The sequence below is a fragment of the Sciurus carolinensis genome, chromosome 9 (assembly GCF_902686445.1).
Source record: "Sciurus carolinensis chromosome 9, mSciCar1.2, whole genome shotgun sequence".
Taxonomy (NCBI): Eukaryota; Metazoa; Chordata; class Mammalia; order Rodentia; family Sciuridae; genus Sciurus; species Sciurus carolinensis.
This window is the reverse complement of record NC_062221.1, coordinates 70,402,224-70,414,276: the sequence shown is the minus strand read 5'-3', so window position 1 is coordinate 70,414,276 and position 12,053 is coordinate 70,402,224. Positions and strand designations below refer to the sequence as shown.

Sequence of the window (12,053 nt, the reverse complement as noted above, 5' to 3'; positions counted from 1 at the left end):
GTGATTGAACCCAGGCCTTGTGCTCTCAAGGCAAGCACTCTACCAACTGAGCTATCTCCCCAGCCCCCAAGAGGGGGTTCAATGCCCATTCCTGGCAGTGCCAATAGCAACTTGACCCTCAGAAGCCCAGCAGCCTTTGGGTCAGGGTCTCCAAGGGAGCAGGCAAAAGGGTCACAGAGCCCTTCTCAATGGCCCCAGGGCAGCAATGTAGGTGAAAGAGTGTGGGAAGCCACATGGCCAGGGAAAGAAGGGGGCACATCTCACTCCGCCCCCCAGCCCTTCGACTAGCGTGCATTGGCGACAAGGGCACATGTGTAGACCCCACAGCCTGCGATGCAGGTGAATAGGGCATTCTAGGGTGCCATCCCTACAGGCACTCTTGGACACACTATTACCCAGCCAGGAGTGGGAAGTAGTGAAAAGAACTTCTTAGACTTCTGGGACCTCTTACTCCGGCAGCCCTGTTTCCCGACACCCCAACTCCTCACCCCACACTGGCCAGGCTCCCTAGGTCTCCCCTGATCTAGCTGGCACCAAGTGAGGCCAATTTATGTCCATTCTCTGAAAATAAAGCCTTAGAGCTGGTCCTCTGTGACTCACATGGGCACAGCCGGCAACACAGAAAGGGACATCTGTGCAAGTACTCACCGGGAGAAGCTCAGATACCGCACAGGAGAGCGAGGCGGTGGCCAGAGAAGTGGTCCTGGGAAAGCAGCACCATCTATCCAGCTGTCCACCCGAGCCTGCCCCTGCCCACTGCTCACCCCACGCTTCAGAGCTCAGGACTCCAGTCCAAGCCTGGGAGAAGACCAGGGCCACAGGCACATGGGCTCCTAAGTCCCTGAAAGGGGAGGATGAGGGGCCAGGCTCAACGCCCACCAGTGTCTCACCTGAGAGCCAGGAGGGCTGCTACCCTGCTCTCAGACAGCAAACAGTCCCTGTGAGATCCACCCAGGCCACTGCACTCAGGTGAGGTCAGCAAGAAAACATCTCCGAACCGCCCGGCTGCTCCAGGCAGCTTGGTCCCGCCGCAGGGAAAGCAGGGCACAGTGCCGCAGCCGGCCCTGAACGACTCTGATTGTCCCTCACGCTGCCCAGCCTCGCTTCCAACACCAGACAAAAGCGTTGCAAACAGCTCGCAGCCCAGGCGGTGACACGCCAATCACTGGCTCCCAGGCTGTCCTCCTGGCTGGCCAAGTCCCTGCCACCCCACTGAGGGCTGGCTTCCTCTCCTGAGTTTCCTCAAAGATGCCTGAGGATGGTTTAGGATGATTTATCCTCAGGGAGTGGATTTGCTCATCCCAGAAACACTCCAACTTTGGCTGGACTGGGGAGTAGTGGTGTTATGCCTTGGTGGAGAGAGTGCAAGACCGGGGAGAGAGAGAGAGAGAGTGTGTGTGTGTGTGTGTGTGTGAGAGAGAGAGAGAGACCAACTGTGTGTGTGGTGTGTGTGTGACAGAGAGAGAGAGAGAGAGAGGGAGAGGGAGACCAACTGTGTGTGTGCATGTGTGCCTCTTCCTGGGGTGCCAGTCCCTCTCTAATCTCCACCCTGTCCCTCTTTCTTCCTGGGCCTGGAGCCCGGGGGGATGGGTGGTGTGAGATGCACAGATTCTAGAACAGGTAGGAGACACCATGCCATCCTCCTCCCCACTGCTGCCACCAGCCACAGGGTGATGATGCCACCCCTGTGCTTCTGCCTCCTGCACAGCTGCTGCCGCCAGCCCTCAGCTCCCTCTGCTGAATGATCTAGGGGAACAACTTCAGAAGCAGCAGCATTTCATAAAAGAATCAGCAGCACAGTCATTGCTCTCTCCCGCCCAGTCCTTTACTACTCCCATTCGGTCTTTGCCCTCCCCACCCCCTGTCCTGGTGCTCATGCTCCAGAAGATGGAGAGGTCAAAAGCATCTCCACACTTGCTCCTGTCCCACAGCCACATGTCTCTTCGCCGCCCTTCCTGTGGGTCCTGGGCTTGGGGAAGGAGAAAGGGGCCAACCAGGCCATCAGGAAGTCTCCACACACCCACAGACTTCCTCTATCCAGCATTCCCCACGCTGCCCACCAAGACACAAGTAAGCAGAACTCATCCTGAGGGAAACAGGCCTGGGAGTGGGGTGGTAGCACGTGGAGGACATTCCATAGCCTCCAGTCTGTCCCAATTATAAGAGACTAACCACCACCTACTCCCTGTCATATAGTGGCTACCACAAAGAAGGCCGGGACTCCACCTGTGGCTTTAACATTCCCCTCCCTCTTCGGAAACAACTGTGGCTTGCCTCAATGAGACAAAATTCTAGTCTTTCTTGGCCTGTTAACTATCAGAGTCCTGCCTCTCTTTCCTACATTTCCCAGCCATGCTCAGTCTGTGGTGGTGCTTTGGACAGGTCATCACCAGGCTGTACCACCCCTGGCCTAAGGCTCATTGCCTGGCCATTCAAGGCTCACCGGCTTGACTAGGGAGCTCCGTGCTGTTGGAACTGCAGAGGCTCAGGCATTAGGCAGAACCAGCATTATAAACTTGTCACTATGTGACCTTGAGCAAGCTGCTGAATCTCTGCAATTCAGCTTTCCTATATAAAAAGTGAGAATCCTAATATCTACTTCATAGGATTGCTATGAGGATCAAAGGGGATCAAACAGCCAATGTCCAGCCCTCAGGAAATGCTAGCTCCCTTATTTCTTCTTCTACGGAACTCTGAGAGGCCCATATGGTGAATCCTACCAGGAGAAAGAGGCTCCAGGTGGTTTGCTTCAAGAAGGTTCCAGCTCCAAGAAGCTAAGAGGAGTATTTAGGAAGAGCAAAGCCAGGAGCTGTAAAATCGGGGGTGGGGGTGAGAGAATGAGGGCAACCTGTTGGAAAAGCAAGTCCAGCCCAGGAATCAGAGCATAAAATAGGGAAAATCAAGCTGGGAAAGAGGACAAGAGGGACTGAAGGAACCATGAGAAACAGGGCATGGAGTACGAGGTGGAGGGAGCCCCCCTGCCCAGGGGACATGTTCACCTGGGGTTTTCTGAAACAGAATCCAAGAACCACAGGCAGAGAGCAACTGAGTCAGCACCATCATCAGAAGCCAAAATGGACAACATAAGGTCTCAACAGGAGAGGGCCAGCTTTCTCCAGAGGCCAAAAGGGAAGAAAAGGGAACGGGCTGTGTTCTGCTAAGAAACCCTCAATATCCAACAATGGCCTCTCGGATGGGATAGTGCTGCCACAACCAAGAACCTGGGTGCAGCCCTGGAGACAGGCCCCGGGTGGTGGAGGCTGTAGTCATGGGTTGACCACAGAGGTCTTGCTTCAAACTTGAAAGAGGCTTGCCTGGGCCATGCCTGTGTTATGTTTCAAAGCTCCCTCTAACAGAGGTAAAGCTGAGATAGCACAGCACCCAAATTTCAGATATGGCAGAGGGTTGGCCATTGAATGTTCAGACCCGCCCCTCAAAAAAGGCAGCCAAGTATCATAGGAAAGTACCAAGTATCAAGGAAATCATGGCGGCGGAGCCAGAGGCTTGGGTTCTTGTAACTGTGCTGTCAACAACTGGTTACGCTGCTAGCCTTCCAGTCTTCTGAGATTCTGTGTACCTTCTTTGAAATGAGACAAGATTTGTGGTCTTCGAACTTTCTTTTCTTTTCTTTTTTCTCAGCAGCAGTAGAACCCATTGAACATTTATCTAGAACATCCAAATATCTAGATCAAAAGGAAGCAGAGCCACACTGGTGGTGTGTATCGGGGGTGCTGGCCCTGGATGCTCAGACTCCCTCAGCAGCTCTCAAGGTAGCTTGAAGGACCTCCTCAGAACACAGCATGAAACTGCAACCCTGGCCCTCTCTGACCCCAGATTTTTTTTATCCCCATGGGAAGTTAAATGGATACTGGCTTTGATGTGCACCAGCTGGAAAGCCCAGTCTATGAGGGTCCCAAGGGAAGAAGCACCCCTACCCTGACTCAGTGGACCTACTAGAGTGGCAGGTTCCACAGCAGGGTTAGTTACTGAGGTGGGCACTGGCCTCAGTGGCTTCAGATGGCAGAAGGGAGGCCAGCCAAGCTCCGAGCTCCAGGGTGACAAATGTACTACACAGTGAGGCCAGATGGATGCCCCTGCCTTTGGCACCGAGGCTCCTCCAGGAAACACTAGGCTGCTTTTCATACCCTGGATGGTTGCAGGCTTCCTCTGTCCCCAGCTCAGCCAAATCATAAATCTAGCCTGCCAGGGGAGCTGGCTGCCCTGACCCCGGCCCTGTGCCTCCCGCTTCCCCCGCCCTTGGCATTGCCTCATGCCAAGATGGGGATCCAGGCACAAACAGAAGAAGGAAGGACTGTGGAACTGGGCTTACATGTTCCAAGGGAAACTTTCTTGGTTTGGGACTCTCCAGAACATTCTTCACCCAGATTCTTCTTTCTTATTTCTAGACCTCTCATCCTCTGGTCCAGATTCTGCTATGGACTTTTACATGTCCCCCAACTCCAGTTCCTCAGTCCTTCAGGAGTTCTAAGTCTTATATAAACTGTGATGTTCTTTGAGAACTTGAAGACAGAGATGCCCTTTTCCTGCTGTGGGCCTCTGGGAAGGAAGCTGGAGTAGCATGGGGCCCAGCCAAGCCCCATGGGAAACGTTCTTGCCCAGGGAGGCCCCTCACCCAGAGACACCGCGGGGCACAGGCAGGCCCTGGGTTCTCCGACTCCCAGAGGGAGTGCAAGTGCCACCAAGGGAGGATTTTATTTCTTCCTTAGTCCACCTTTGGGTTTATTCCCTGCTTTCACCCATTCTCCTTTATCTACATTCCCAGGAAAAGAAAGTTCTGGAAAATCTCTCCCCTCCCCTCTTCCCACCTCCAGCCTTGCCCGCTTCCTTTCTTGTCACTTCCCCTGGAAATTCTACACCTGATTTCGTTTGGCACTTTAGGGTCGGTAACCTGCTCATCTACCCTTCAAAACAGTGAGGTAGGTGTTATCATCTCTATTCTTCAGTATGGAAGTTGAAGCTCAGAAGTTCTGACTGGCCAAAGGCCACATGGCCTTCTGGATGGCAGGGCTGGACTAGACCACCACACCCTCTGGGCCTCTTGCTCTTCTCCTCACCTCTCATCAGCTTCCTTCAATTTCCTTTCCTTTCCTTTCCTTTCTCTCTCTCCTCCTCTTTCCTCCTCTATCTTTCTGGCATCTCTCTCATGCCATCTCCTCTGTCTCCCCAAAAGATCTCCTCCAGACCCACCTAAATGGGAGCTGCTGGGCCTCCCAATCTCTTCATCCTATCTCCTGGTACACAGATTAGGCACCTGAGGCCACACTACCTGGCCAGTCCCCAGGCCTCTCCCCCATCTCCTCCATGTGGCTGTGGGAGGCAGAGAGGGGTAATGGATTTCTTAAGCTGTCCTGATTTTATTACTTGAAGCATTTCTAGGGCAAGACCCAGACAGACACTCACTCCCTCCCTCCCTTCCCGTCCCTCCCTCTGCAGCAAAGATGCTGCATCTCTGCATAATGCTTATGCCCCATTTCACGTAGAAGGGAAAGGTCAAGGTCTTGTGTCCTTGCAGCCGAAGTTACCAGCAGCCTTTGAGAGTCTTTGAGAAGTTCATGGGCTTCTGGCCTCCACCTCCAAATCAGGAGACCCTGCCTCTCCCACACACCATGCAGATTGGGTTTCCTTTCTTGTTGGGTTCTTCTTACTATTTGTCTTCCTGGGACAGAGCACCCCAACTCTATGGGTCACTCTTTCTCTTCCCCATACTCCCACTTTAAGATAATCCACCCTTGGTGCAATCTAAGTCAGTCAGCAAACACTGACCACAGCCACACTGATGTGCCTGGCCAAACCAGCCCTCACCAGCAAGGCCACGGTCAGTCAAGAAGATTCCAAGAAGCCTGACAGCAGCTTCTCTTGAAGATCCCCCCATCCCACACACCAACTTCATCTTCCCCACTCCTGGGGACCATCCTGCAAAGCCATGGTCCAGGATGGCTTTGCAATCCCTTCTTGGAGCACTAGGAAGAAGGAGATCACATCATCCAGGCCAGTCACTCAGAACAGCCAGCAGAGGCAGCATCCCAGACTGGAGGAATTAGTGGGAAGAGTGGAAAGCACACGGGCTCCGGAAGCAAGAAGCCCAGATGAGTCTCGATCTGGATCGCTGATTAGCTCCTTGACCTTGGGCGGCTGGCCCTGCTCTGCACCTCCATTTCTTAAGCATTAAATGGGTGAGATGAAAGTTCTAGGCTTATCTAATCACCAGGTGTAAGAATACTGAACAAGGGGATGCAGCTGCCCATGTTCTGGAAAAGGCTGCAAAGCTGTGTGACCATTCTCCAGGTCTGCAGAGCGGCTGACTTTGCACTCACCCACAGGGCTCCCAGCCCTCCCTGCCAGTCAACTTCTTTTGCTGAAGGACAAGTCTGCTGCCTGGCTTCCTCTGTGTGTGACTTTGTTCCTAACTCCTGGCCTCCTTCAATTCCCAGGTAGAAGACGGTGGCTCTTTGTTCCCTCTTCTCAGGGGCTCCATTCAGTGAAAACACACTCAAGTCTCATAGGCTGAACTCATTACAAGAAGTGGAGAGATGTACTTCTGAGGCCTTCATTATCACTTAATTGTGTTCCCACTAAACTCTCATTAATTAGCCATTCTAAAGCTGTCAGCACAATTAAATAGGCTCACAGACTTACAGACTTATAGAGTAGAAAGGAAACTAAATCTGTCCAACCCCTCATGTTGGAAAACAGGAAAGTGAGGCTCAGAGAAGATGAGTGACTTAGCCAAGGTCACACAGCAGCTGGTGATGCAGTCGGGGCTGAGACCCACGCCTCAGAGTTCCAGGCCTGAGGCCCCTTCCATTGCATGACTATTCCAGAGGAAGGCAATGTCACCCTTCACCTCCCGTCACCCATCATTTCTCAAAGGAGCCATTCTAGATTAAGGCATGAGCTCAAATGTGGAATTCCAAATAGATCTTCAAAAACCCACCAAGATGATGACACACACATACCTGAACCAGATGGGGGTCTGCTGTAAAGTGCCAATGAGCCTTGGACCTCTTGGGGTGAGAGCAGCAACAACCTCCCCTTCCTGGGGAGGAAAGGCCCCACAGAGATGAAGGCTCACTATATAAAGACCACCACCATCAGGTGAAATGCAGACTTAAAACTCCTGCTTGGACACACAAAGTGGAATCTCTGGGGTGGGGCCCAAGAATCTGCATTTTAAAAACCACAGTTTAAGTGAGTTTCTAAAAAAGATAACAGCAAATGCACACATAACTCTGAGGACAGAGAGAAGAGGTGGTGTAGTAGAAGCAAACTCCTGATGAAAGGAACAGAGGACCGGCCCTCTAGAAGGATCTAAGGGAGCAAGCCCAGGAGGCAGGAGGTGAACTGGGAGCAGAGGTAAGTAAGGGGAGGTTCCGGGGGACTCAGGTGCAGGGCCCTGGGCTAAGATTCTCAGTCACATGACCAGGTGAGTGGTTGTCAGGACAATAGCCTCAACCTGAGGTCAAAGGGGCAGCTGGAGGCCCAAGCAGGATCAGCTCTTACAAGGCACAATAATAAAAAGTGCTCTACAGTACTTAGCATGTCTCCGTCACTGTCCCAACAAGTGCTTTCCATGTAATAATACATCTGACTCTATCTGAACTAGTGGGGACTCTAATTACCCATGGAGGAGGAGACAGAGGCTAGGAAGCTAAAGTCACAGGGCCAAGATATGGCAGAGCAGGAACTCACCACCCCACCAACCCATGTCACCTTGAAGATCAAAGCCTGACATTCTTCCTAGTCTACTTCATGTTTCTCAACAGAGGAGCCAATGACACTTTTTGAGGAATGGCCTTCCTAGTGCACTGCAGGGGGTTAGCAGCCCTGGATGCCTATCGATGTCAGGTAGGTCTCTCCAGTCACCTTGATGCTACCAAACAAAATAACAAATAGAGATTCTCAAAAGATTAATCAAGGTTATTCAGGAAGAGCATTGTGCTGGGAATAAGCACACCATAGGAAGACCAAGGCGAGGGGAAATTGTCAGAGGTAAAATGAGGATTACATAAGAGATTTTGAAACAATAATCCTTGGCCACAAGGATTAAAATCAAGGGTGTTCAGGATCAATAACAAGGGCAGCACCAGTCCAAGGTTGAATAGATAGTTATTGGACAGAGGTCCTTGTAGAGTATTCTTTGTGTAAGGTTGTGATGGTCTTTGTGCAAGGTTGTGGTTCTGGAGAGTCTTGTGAATAGTTTTTGTCATCAGGCATATGTGCCTTAGACCCCTTCACAGCCTCCTGGCTTTATTTATGTATTGGTGAGGGTTTGAAAAGAGTGACTCCATTTTGATTCTGTAACTTTCAAAATACCAAAAACAACTCCAGACACCCATGTATTTGGTAATGAACTGCCTGAGGTGGGAAATAAAGGATGGAGGGGCACACTGCCACACTGAATCCCAGAGGCCTGGCCTTGCTCAGCAAAGGATGGTGCTAGAAACAGAGCTGGCTGAGCCATGGGAGGTGGGCCTGGCAGGAACTGGGTAGATTTTGTATCCAAGAACCCCTCAAAGCTCAGAGTACTGGGATGCAGCAAGAAGAGGGAGAAGGGCAATGTTGGAAAAAAGGAAAAAGAGTAAGAGACCATAAACTTGGACACCCAAGGCTTGAAAGCGCAATCTCAGGAGAGTCTGAATGTGGGGTTTGCTCCCCTCAACTGCCCTCAAATGACTTCAACACCTCCACATTCTCACACGGTGGGATGTAGAAAGTGGCCAGGCCTCAGGATCTCTGATGGTGGGCTTTTTTTTTAGAGGCTCATCAATGACTGGAATTTCATAGAGGAAAAAGAGAAGTCTGAGAAGTCAGTCATAGGTTTTGGAGAAGAAACTACTCACTCCAAGTTCCCTCCATTTTTTTTTAACCTTGACTAGCAGAGCAGATAATTCACAAAGAGCTACAGTGTCACCCCTTGGGCAGGGAGAGCCCTCTGCCCCTCAGGGGGAAAACCCCTCCACCCAAGGTCAGATGTGTGGTCAAGGCAGCAAGAAGTCTTCAAACCTTTCTCTTTTCATGTTCAACTACACCAATCCGCTCAACCCTTATTTTCCCAAATTTCTCCCCTCCAAAATTCCCCCCAAAAGTCAGAATGTATTTAGAATGTACTGAAGAACCATTCAGATGATATAAGCTAAGTTCACACCCACTCATCCCCTTAAAAGCCCACACTCAGCTTCACAGTAAGTAGACAGGAAGGCACTTAGCAGCAAAAGGAGTGAGCAGATGATCCATAAAGCTCAAAAGAAGAGGTGATGACATTCCTCAGGTATTTTCTGGGTGACAAACTCTTCTACTAACTCTAAATTCTATACAAAGTTAATGCTAGATGCTATGCATCCTACAAAATCAATGTAAAACATAATCTCTGCCCTCCAGGAGACAAATATACACACAATGCCATTTTCAAAACAATGTCAAAAAAAGTGTTCTACACAATAATTTCTATACATGTTTCAAAGTAAAGGAGAGAACAGCTGGATAACCAAAGGCATAGGAATCAAATGAGCTGTGCATCCCAGCGTGTCCAGCCATCGTTAGAGAGGCCCCAGTGGGGCAGAGGGATGGAGAAGTCCAAGGAAAACACAAATGGCTTAAGCCCTTGGAGCAATGTCCCAGAGGACAAGGGACAAGCCAACTTCCAAACATCATTCTTGGAACTCTGCACTAGGGTCAGATGGATAAGCTGACCCTACACATGGGAAATGAAGTAGGAACTCAATTTTAACCTAGTGCACTGTATTCCAAAGGAGCCCTTCCCATTCTTGATAGACCCAGGAGAAGTAGACCTACTCAGGGCCCTGCTTACAAACAACTCTGTGTGAATAACTATCCTGTGGACATGTCTGAAGCAAGACACACCCAAGTTTCACAGTTCATTTTTAGCTGCAAAGCTTGCAACAGCAGACGAGGCAAACTCCTGCTTTCTTCCTATTGGCAAAAACAATAAGCCAATAGGAAAGAAGAATAAGCACCAATTAGCTAAGTGAGAAACTCAAGCTGTGCACCCTGAAGAGCTTAAACCTGATGGCAAAATGCAATTCTTCAGAGGAGGAGGGCTGTGGGAGGCAGAGGCAGCCCCAGTTGGAGGGGCCTCCTGAAGACTTGACCTGCAGCACTGTAAGTTCTTCATGCCTTTTAGCAAACATTAGAGCACTTGCTTTAGAAGGAATAGGGTTATTTATTCCAAAAGTGGAAATGACTTGGGATGCCATTTCAAAGTTAAATTTGTTAAGAACTAGTTCTGAAATTAAATTGCAATGCAAGCCCATGGCCTTTAGTATCCTTATCTGTAAAATGATGATCCCAGTAAGTATGAAGTGGCACTTTGTAAGTTGGAAAACACTACTTAAAAAAAATTAGGGGCTGGGAGATAGCTCAGTCGGTAGAGTACTTGCCTTGTAAGCACAAGGCCCTGGGTTCGATCCCCAGCACCCAAAAAAAATTAAAAAAAAAAAAAAAAAAAAAACTAGGGCTGGGGGCGTGACTCAGTGGTAGAGCTCTTGCCTAGCATATATGAGGCCCTGACTTCAATCCCAAGCACCACCAAAAAGAATTGATAGTTTATGGTATGTTTTAACATCCTAATAAACCCGAGAGGTAGAGTAAAGAACAACAAGCCAGAATCACTGTGAACACGGAGAAAGCACACTTCAGATGCAGGCAGACAGCCAAGTGCAAGTCGATTTGTCTTTTGGACGTCTGGAGAGTGTGAGGCACTGTGAGCAATGCTAGGCAGGGGAAGGCAAATGAGGACCGGTCACTACCTACCTGGAAAAAATCTCATGGAGAAAAAAGTCCCACTTCAAAAGCAAAACGTAAAACCGAATTTCTGAGGAACCCAAACTGAGTAACAAATGCACGAAATAAAGACTTCAGGCTTCACCCAGAACCTACTCGACATTATTTCATACATTTGACATTTACCCAATGGTTTGCTTTCAGTTACACGTAACCAAAACCCAATTTCTATTCCAAGAAAATAGAATAATTCACACAAGAGGTGGTTTAGAGGTTCAACCAATTCACGTGGTTCAGGTTCTCTCCATTGCTCCCCTCTGCCTGTCGCTGAAGTTCCACATCCTGCCACTCTGTCACTACCAGTGGGCCTCTTTCCAAAGAAAGCTCTCAAAGCTATAATTCAGCTGCCAAGAGCAATCAGGACAGCCTTTCTTGTTTCCATCTACCTAGAAAGTGACTTCCAGTGCCTTTCTGTTGCCAGAGAGAACTTTCCCCCAAATCAGTCAAAAACCTCCTTGAATCTCACTGGTAAAAATTATGCCATGTGTCCATTTATAACCCAACCGTTGTCAAGCAAAACAGCAGATGCACCCTTAAGTGTCAGGCCCATCACCTTAGGCTGATGAGGTCAATCCCAAATTACACTGCATTCCAAATTGTTATGGCATGGATGACGGGAAGTTAATCACAAGATTTGCTTCACTTATTATAAGAACTTCAGTTACCCATTTTCTAAGCTCACATAAGGAATGAAAATTAAAAGCGAAGACAAACTTGCTTTAGGCAGGTACATTGTATCTAGCAAGAAGGGACATCCATCAGCAAGAACCACTACTGGAAAAACTAAAAAGCAGGCACAAAACCCAGAACCTCAGGAGGCTATTTGGTATAATCAAAGTGTCCCATCCGCCCCACTGAATTATAGCGTGATCCATTAATTAAGGTTTCTAACACACCCCTGAGACGTCAAGAAAAGGTTACATTTATGGTTGTGTTACTCTGCTTAAGAAGACATGGACGCATGTAAAACATTTTACAAAGAACCACAAACACAGTGGCTAAAAATTTTAAAGGGTTACTTAAAGGGGTAAATCTAGAGCTAGTCAGAAAACTTTGAAATTTGGAACAACTTACCCCAGCTTCTCCAGAGAGCTGGGGTTTGGCATGCAGACTGCAAATGTGATACGCCCAGTACGATCGTGTGTCATGGCTGGCCTCCCATGGGCTCCTTCACTCTGATGGAAATTGATTGCACCTCATCTCTGGAATGGGCAGCTGATTACCAATGCCAC

The 12,053-nt window shown here is 49.4% G+C and overlaps 1 protein-coding gene across 5 annotated transcripts in view; it reads right to left on the bottom strand.

Moving 5' to 3' along the window:
- Sema5b (semaphorin 5B) overlaps nt 1-12,053 on the bottom strand; it is a 116,757-nt gene that overhangs the window by 80,484 nt on the left and 24,220 nt on the right. For 2 of the 5 annotated variants that reach the window (XM_047565585.1, XM_047565586.1), the window contains exon 1: nt 649-982. The exons of 1 other annotated variant lie outside the window; for it this stretch is intronic. The gene's annotated coding sequence lies outside the window, so the exon portion shown is untranslated. Of the gene's footprint in view, nt 1-648; nt 983-12,053 lie in introns of those variants that run through there. 2 more of the 5 variants (XM_047565584.1, XM_047565583.1) reach the window with 2 other exon arrangements.